The sequence below is a fragment of the Oncorhynchus masou genome, unplaced genomic scaffold (assembly GCF_036934945.1).
Source record: "Oncorhynchus masou masou isolate Uvic2021 unplaced genomic scaffold, UVic_Omas_1.1 unplaced_scaffold_461, whole genome shotgun sequence".
In the NCBI taxonomy this organism is placed as follows: domain Eukaryota; kingdom Metazoa; phylum Chordata; class Actinopteri; order Salmoniformes; family Salmonidae; genus Oncorhynchus; species Oncorhynchus masou.
In genome coordinates, this window is record NW_027011005.1 from 186269 (window position 1) to 193021 (window position 6753).

The 6753-nt window shown below is 48.0% G+C and overlaps 1 pseudogene; it reads left to right on the forward strand.

Annotated features, from left to right (window-relative positions):
- LOC135535216 (immunoglobulin-like domain-containing receptor 2) overlaps positions 1-6365 on the forward strand; it is a 91159-nt pseudogene extending 84794 nt beyond the window's left edge.
- The last annotated feature ends 388 nt before the right edge of the window (positions 6366-6753 follow it).

Sequence of the window (6753 nt, forward strand, 5' to 3'; positions counted from 1 at the left end):
CATGGGGTGTGTGTGTGTGTGTGTGTGTGTGTGTGTGTGTGTGTGTGTGTGTGTGTGTGTGTGTGTGTGTGTGTGTGTGTGTGTGTGTGTGTGTGTGTGTGTTCTGCATGTTCTAAGTCCCTAATGAGATGTTATGTCCAGGTGGAACCCTCGTTCAGAGCACCTGCAGCGTAAGGCCTTCCTCCTGGGTGGGAAGTCAGGCTCTCTGGATGAGCTGGAGGACTTTTCCCAGTGCTACAGACAGATAGGCCCCAGGGAGGAGCTCACTGTCAGGGACATCAGAGACACCGACCAGGAGTACGAGAGACTAGAGCTGCGGGAACGAGAAGGTGACCGGGATAGGGATCGAGATCGGGAATACTATTCGCCTTCTTACCGGGACAAGATGACAAAACGTGGTTACCGTGACAACAGAGATCGCGATGACCGCACAGAGACTTGGCGAGAACGAGAAGGCCAAGAGGATTGCCATGGAGATCGTCAGGGAAACCGACAACGCAGTCCGCCACCCTCGCCCAAGAAGAGACGGGGCACGTGGGACAACGAGCTGGAGCAGCGCCCCCCTAAACCCCCCGCCCCTCCTCCCCCTCCTCGCCAGAGCCCCCGGGGGCGGGACTACGATGGCGAACTCCTGAGCACTCTTTTGGAGCGCAAGACCAGACGGGGTGGGCCCAGTGACAGTGGAGGTGATAGGGGCAGGGGAGGGGGGCGCAGCGAAGAGGACACGCCCCCAGACACACCCTCTAAGGGTTCTAAGGGCTCTAAGAAGAGCAGTGGCAGTGGCGGCGAGCGTCACCATAGCCGTTGGCCTAGCAACAGGGAGGTGGAGTTGGTATTAGACTCACGGGGAGAAGACTCTCTACCCCCGTACTGCCAGACTGCGTTAGAGCGGTTCAGAGCCGCTGAGCGCCCTCCCCCTCCCCTCGCCCCTCCACCCATTCTTCCCGCCCTTCCAACGGAGGCTCCACCCATAGCCACGCCCATACCCTACAGCAGGAGAGAGGAGAGGAGCGGGAGAAGCCCCGGAAAGTGGTGAGCTACATTTAGGCTACACCCAGTATGGGTTCACTTCATACACAGTAGAAATATACTGAAGAGATACTGTACTATAGTTGAGTCTACTGATTTAGGGCAAAGATATCCCTATGTTCATACAGTACTGTAGCTAAGACTGCTTAAAGGGATACTTCAGGATTTTGTCAATGAATCCCTTTATCTACTTCCCCAGAGTAAGATTAACTTGTGGATACCATTTTTATGTCTCTGAGTGCAGTTTGAAGGAAGTTGCTAACTAGCGTTAGCACAATGACTGGACGTCTATGGTAACTGCTAGCAATGCTAGTTAGCATTGGTTTGCAAAACTACTGAATGCAGAGACATAAAATTGGTATCCATGAGTTAATCTGACTGGGGAAGTAGATAAAGGGCTTCATTGCCAAAATCCCCAAGTATCCCTTTAAGGTAAGACAAGAGATAAGCTTATGCCCATTTTTCTCAGGTATGGAGGCTCACCTTAACAGATATACTGTGACTCAGGTGAGAAAGGAATCTGTTATAGAAGTCATTGCACCTGTGCCTCTTAGCCAGAGAGATAAGCAGAATCAGACCATAATAAGAAAAGCTGGAAAACTATCGTCAAGATCTGAACCTGAACCACTTTGCTTACCTTTTATATCGTTCCATTCTGCTATTTTTTTTGGGGGGGGGTTTCTTATTCCCTGGGTTTGTTTTTCTAATCTAATGATTTACAACTGTGTTTATATTGACTTTTATGGATCTAACTCCATTTGTCTGTAATCAGTTACAATTAAAAGGCACAGGTGATTAGATATCACATTTGTTCAACTTAACATATTGACTACCACTACCACCACCACCACCACCACCACCACCACCACCACCACCACCACCACCACCACTACTACTACTACTACTACTACTACTACTACTACTACCACTACTACTACTTGGCTAATGCCAGCGTTGTGTTCAGCCTTCTAACAGATTTTTTTTTTACCTCAGTTGAAATGGCAGAGCCAGGTGAAATCTCTTTGTAACCTTTGTGCCCCCAATGTGACCCCAGAACCTGACCTCACTTATCCTTCTTATTCTGCCTGCTTGTTGCTCCTCTCCCAACTAACTGACAGAGCTTGGCTTGCTGCTCCTCTCCCAACTAACTGACAGAGCTTGGCTTGCTGCTTCCTCTCCTAACTAACTGACAGAGCTTGGCTTGCTGCTCCTCTCCCAACTTATTGACAGAGCTTGGCTTGCTGCTCCTCTCCCAACTAACTGACAGACAGAGCTTGGCTTGCTGCTCCTCTCCCAACTAACTGACAGAGCTTGGCTTGCTGCTCCTCTCCCAACTAACTGACAGAGCTTGGCTTGCTGCTCCTCTCCCAACTAACTGACAGAGCTTGGCTTGCTGCTCCTCTCCCAACTAACTGACAGAGCTTGGCTTGCTGCTCCTCTCCCAACTAACTGACAGAGCTTGGCTTGCTGCTCCTCTCCCAACTAACTGACAGAGCTTGGCTTGCTGCTCCTCTCCCAACTAACTGACAGAGCTTGGCTTGCTGCTCCTCTCCCAACTAACTGACAGAGCTGGGCTTGCTGCTCCTCTCCCAACTAACTGACAGAGCTTGGCTTGCTGCTCCTCTCCCAACTAACTGACAGAGCTTGGCTTGCTGCTCCTCTCCCAACTAACTGACAGAGCTTGGCTTGCTGCTCCTCTCCCAACTAACTGACAGAGCTTGGCTTGCTGCTCCTCTCCCAACTAACTGACAGAGCTGGGCTTGCTGCTCCTCTCCCAACTAACTGACAGAGCTTGGCTTGCTGCTCCTCTCCCAACTAACTGACAGAGCTTGGCTTGCTGCTCCTCTCCCAACTAACTGACAGAGCTTGGCTTGCTGCTCCTCTCCCAACTAACTGACAGAGCTTGGCTTGCTGCTCCTCTCCCAACTAACTGAAAGAGCTTGGTCTGCTGCTCCTCTCCTAACTAACTGACAGAGCTTGGCTTGCTGCTTCCTCTCCTAACTAACTGACAGAGCTTGGCTTGCTGCTCCTCTCCCAACTTATTGACAGAGCTTGGCTTGCTGCTCCTCTCCCAACTAACTGACAGACAGAGCTTGGCTTGCTGCTCCTCTCCCAACTAACTGACAGAGCTGGGCTTGCTGCTCCTCTCCCAACTAACTGACAGAGCTGGGCTTGCTGCTCCTCTCCCAACTAACTGACAGAGCTTGGCTTGCTGCTCCTCTCCCAACTAACTGACAGAGCTTGGCTTGCTGCTCCTCTCCCAACTAACTGACAGAGCTTGGTCTGCTGCTCCTCTCCCAACTAACTGACAGAGCTTGGCTTGCTGCTCCTCTCCCAACTAACTGACAAAGCTGGGCTTGCTGCTCCTCTCCCAACTAACTGACAGAGCTTGGCTTGCTGCTCCTCTCCCAACTAACTGACAGAGCTTGGCTTGCTGCTCCTCTCCCAACTAACTGACAGAGCTTGGCTTGCTGCTCCTCTCCCAACTAACTGACAGAGCTTGGCTTGCTGCTCCTCTCCCAACTAACTGACAGAGCTTGGCTTGCTGCTTCCTCTCCTAACTAACTGACAGAGCTTGGCTTGCTGCTTCCTCTCCTAACTAACTGACAGAGCTTGGTCTGCTGCTCCTCTCCCAACTAACTGACAGAGCTTGGCTGAGACGAGCGGGGTCTTTTCACTGTTACACTGGGCCAAATGAGCACAAAGCACAGCTTCCATCACTCTGCACACACGTGACTAACGTGAAGCTCTCTTGCTGTTTTCTTTTAACAGAGCACTCTTCTTAGCAGAGACTCTCTCATAGTTTGATGCCTGGAGGACACATACAGACACTGGGAAAGACACTGGGAATCATCCTCTACCCCCCCATCACCCCACACTGGGGAGGAGAGGGGTTCTCAGAGCACACTGGGCAAGCAGAGAACCCCATGGAGAGGTCAGTGACCAGCAGAGGGAATGGCTACCTCTGAGTGACAGGCAGTACAACCACTGGACTGACCACGGCACAGGACTTGGGACGGTCTGATCAGGCTTCAGATACACATCAAGCACCATGACCTAAGTAGAAGAGTAATGTTCAGAGCTGGGACAAAGACCTCTGGATGCACAGGACAAATAGCACTGTGTGTGTGTGTGTGTGTGTGTGTGTATTGGTGGATGTGTGTATTGGTGGATGTGTGTATTGGTGTGTGTGTGTATTGGTGTGTGTGTGTGAGACGAAGTATGGTGCTTATTCCTGTCTGCTCTTTTGTGTGTCAGAGTGAATAGTTTCTCCCTGTCTTCTCCATTCTATTCTCCTCTCTCACTAACAACACACACTGAATGACGATGTCATTCCGGAGTTTCTGTCACTGCCACCTCTACACAGTGCACGCTCTCTCTGTGAAGTCGCTGAATGATGATGTCACTCTGGAGTTTCTGTCACTGCCACCTCTACACAGTGCACGCTCTCTCTGTGAAGTCGCTGAATGATGATGTCACTCTGGAGTTTCTGTCACTGCCACCTCTACACAGTGCACGCTCTCTCTGTGAAGTCGCTGAATGATGATGTCACTCTGCAGTTTCTGTCACTGCCTGCACCACCACCACCACCACCACTGCCCAGTCACGGTCGAAGGCCGCCGTTGAGACAACGTTTGGATTCTGTTGTGTGAATGGTGTGGATCCCCCATACCATTGTGTTTTTCAGTGCCATTGTAAACCACCCGTTGGCCTTGCTTGGCCTTGACTCTGTGGATAGAGGACACAGTGTTTCTTAATCATCGTGTTTAATGCAATGATACAATGTGGGTTATACCCAGTAAGTTTGGACTAGAGGGTACTACTAACAGAGCCAGGGAGAGAAACTGGAACTTTAGGGACGGCAGGTAGCTTAGCGGTAAAGAGCGAAAGGTCGGTGGTTCAAATCCTCGAGCCGACTAGGTGAAAAGAAATGTGTTGATGTGCCCTTGAGCAAGGCACTTAACCCTAATCGCTCCTGTAAGTCGCTCTGGATAAGAGCGTCTGCTAAATGACGTACATGTTGTGATTATGTGCCATCTGTCCTTCGAAGACTGTATTTGGTTTATAATAGTTTTATACATAGTTTATCAACTCTGCCTGTCTCTGTGTTAAGTCATGTTGTGATGACAATGCAGTAAATGATTGTGCAAGTGCAACTGAAAGCACTTGTGGGTATGTCTGTGTGTGTTTAAGATAAGATAACCACGGTGTGTTTAGTTTTCATATCGTTGTGTAAACCGCTAAACACACAACTTTATCTCCACTCATTAGCACTCACACACACACACACACACACACACACACACACACACACACACACACACTGGCTGTCAACTTACCACAGCTCTTTCTCGCGCCTGCAAAACCTGTTGAAGGATTCGTTACAATTGTTCATGTTTAGTGTTGTTTTTTTCCACTTCTTTCAGTGTATTTATTGTTCATAGCTTTTGTGCTTTTCTATGTTATTTTCTTTCTATGCTTGTTCTACGTCATCGTGTTTCTGTGTTCCATTTATCTGTCTGTCAATGAGACGTTGTTTCACAGCCCAGCTCCCTGTCTGTCAATGACACGTTGTTTCACTGAGTTGAAGTCATAGGCGACAGGCAACAATGGCTTTGTCTATTTATGATCATCACCAACTGACTGTTACTCTAAGAGATCTGGTAAACACACACACACACACACACACACACACACACACACTATCTTGGAAAGTGCATGTTGGTGAACACTAAACGGCGGCAGGGTAGCCTAGTGGTTAGAATGTTGGACTAGTACCCAAAAGGCTGCAAGTTCAAATCCCCGAGCTGACAAGGTACAAATCTGTCGTTCTGTCCCTGAACAGGCAGTTAACCCACTGTTCCCAGGCCATCATTGAAAAAAAGAATTTGTTCTTAACTGACTTGCCTAGTTAAAAAAATGTAAAATAAATAAACACACAAACACTTAAGTTGTATTTCTCCTTTAGGTTACCTTGTTATAATAACTTGTACCATAACTGGGGCTTTTTGCAATAACAAACTAATGCCTAATGAACTATTTATTATTTAACTCCAGAGACGCAGTTTAACCACAGCCTTTACCTCAAATACTGTTGACCAGGCAGCTTCAATCTGATTCAATAAAGTCTACTTAATCTCCACATCTTCTCCACTGTCCTTCATTCACTTCATAAGGACCTTTTGTCACCCTTTAAGTGTCTTTATGGTTGTAAAGTATGTCTTATAAATCATTGTAGTGAAGTATGTCTTGTAAACTGTGGTATGTTTTATAAACTATTTGTGAATCAACACTTTAGTTGTTATGAAGACTATATGAATGCTCTAGAAAGTCTTAATATAAGTGGGTCAGTTAATTGTTCTGTTTTCTGATACACATGTCCTCTGTTGTGTCTGAGGCTGTTTTTCCGCCCGGCGACTCATGATGAGGTTGGGGAGGGGCTGACCACTCAGCTCAGGGTTGTATGTGAGGAATGTGGTTGAGCAAGTCCTTCCTAGGCCTGAGAGTCTCAGAGCTTACACACACGCAGCCTGAGGGGAGTGATGACATCACTTCTATGAGAGGATAACAACAAATATGTCAGCTAGATAACAACTATGTCATGTCAACTATGTCAGCTATAACAACTATGTCAGCTCGATAACAACTATGTCAGCTAGATAACAACTATGTCAGCTAGATAACAACAACTATGTCAGATAACAACAACTCTGTCATCAGATA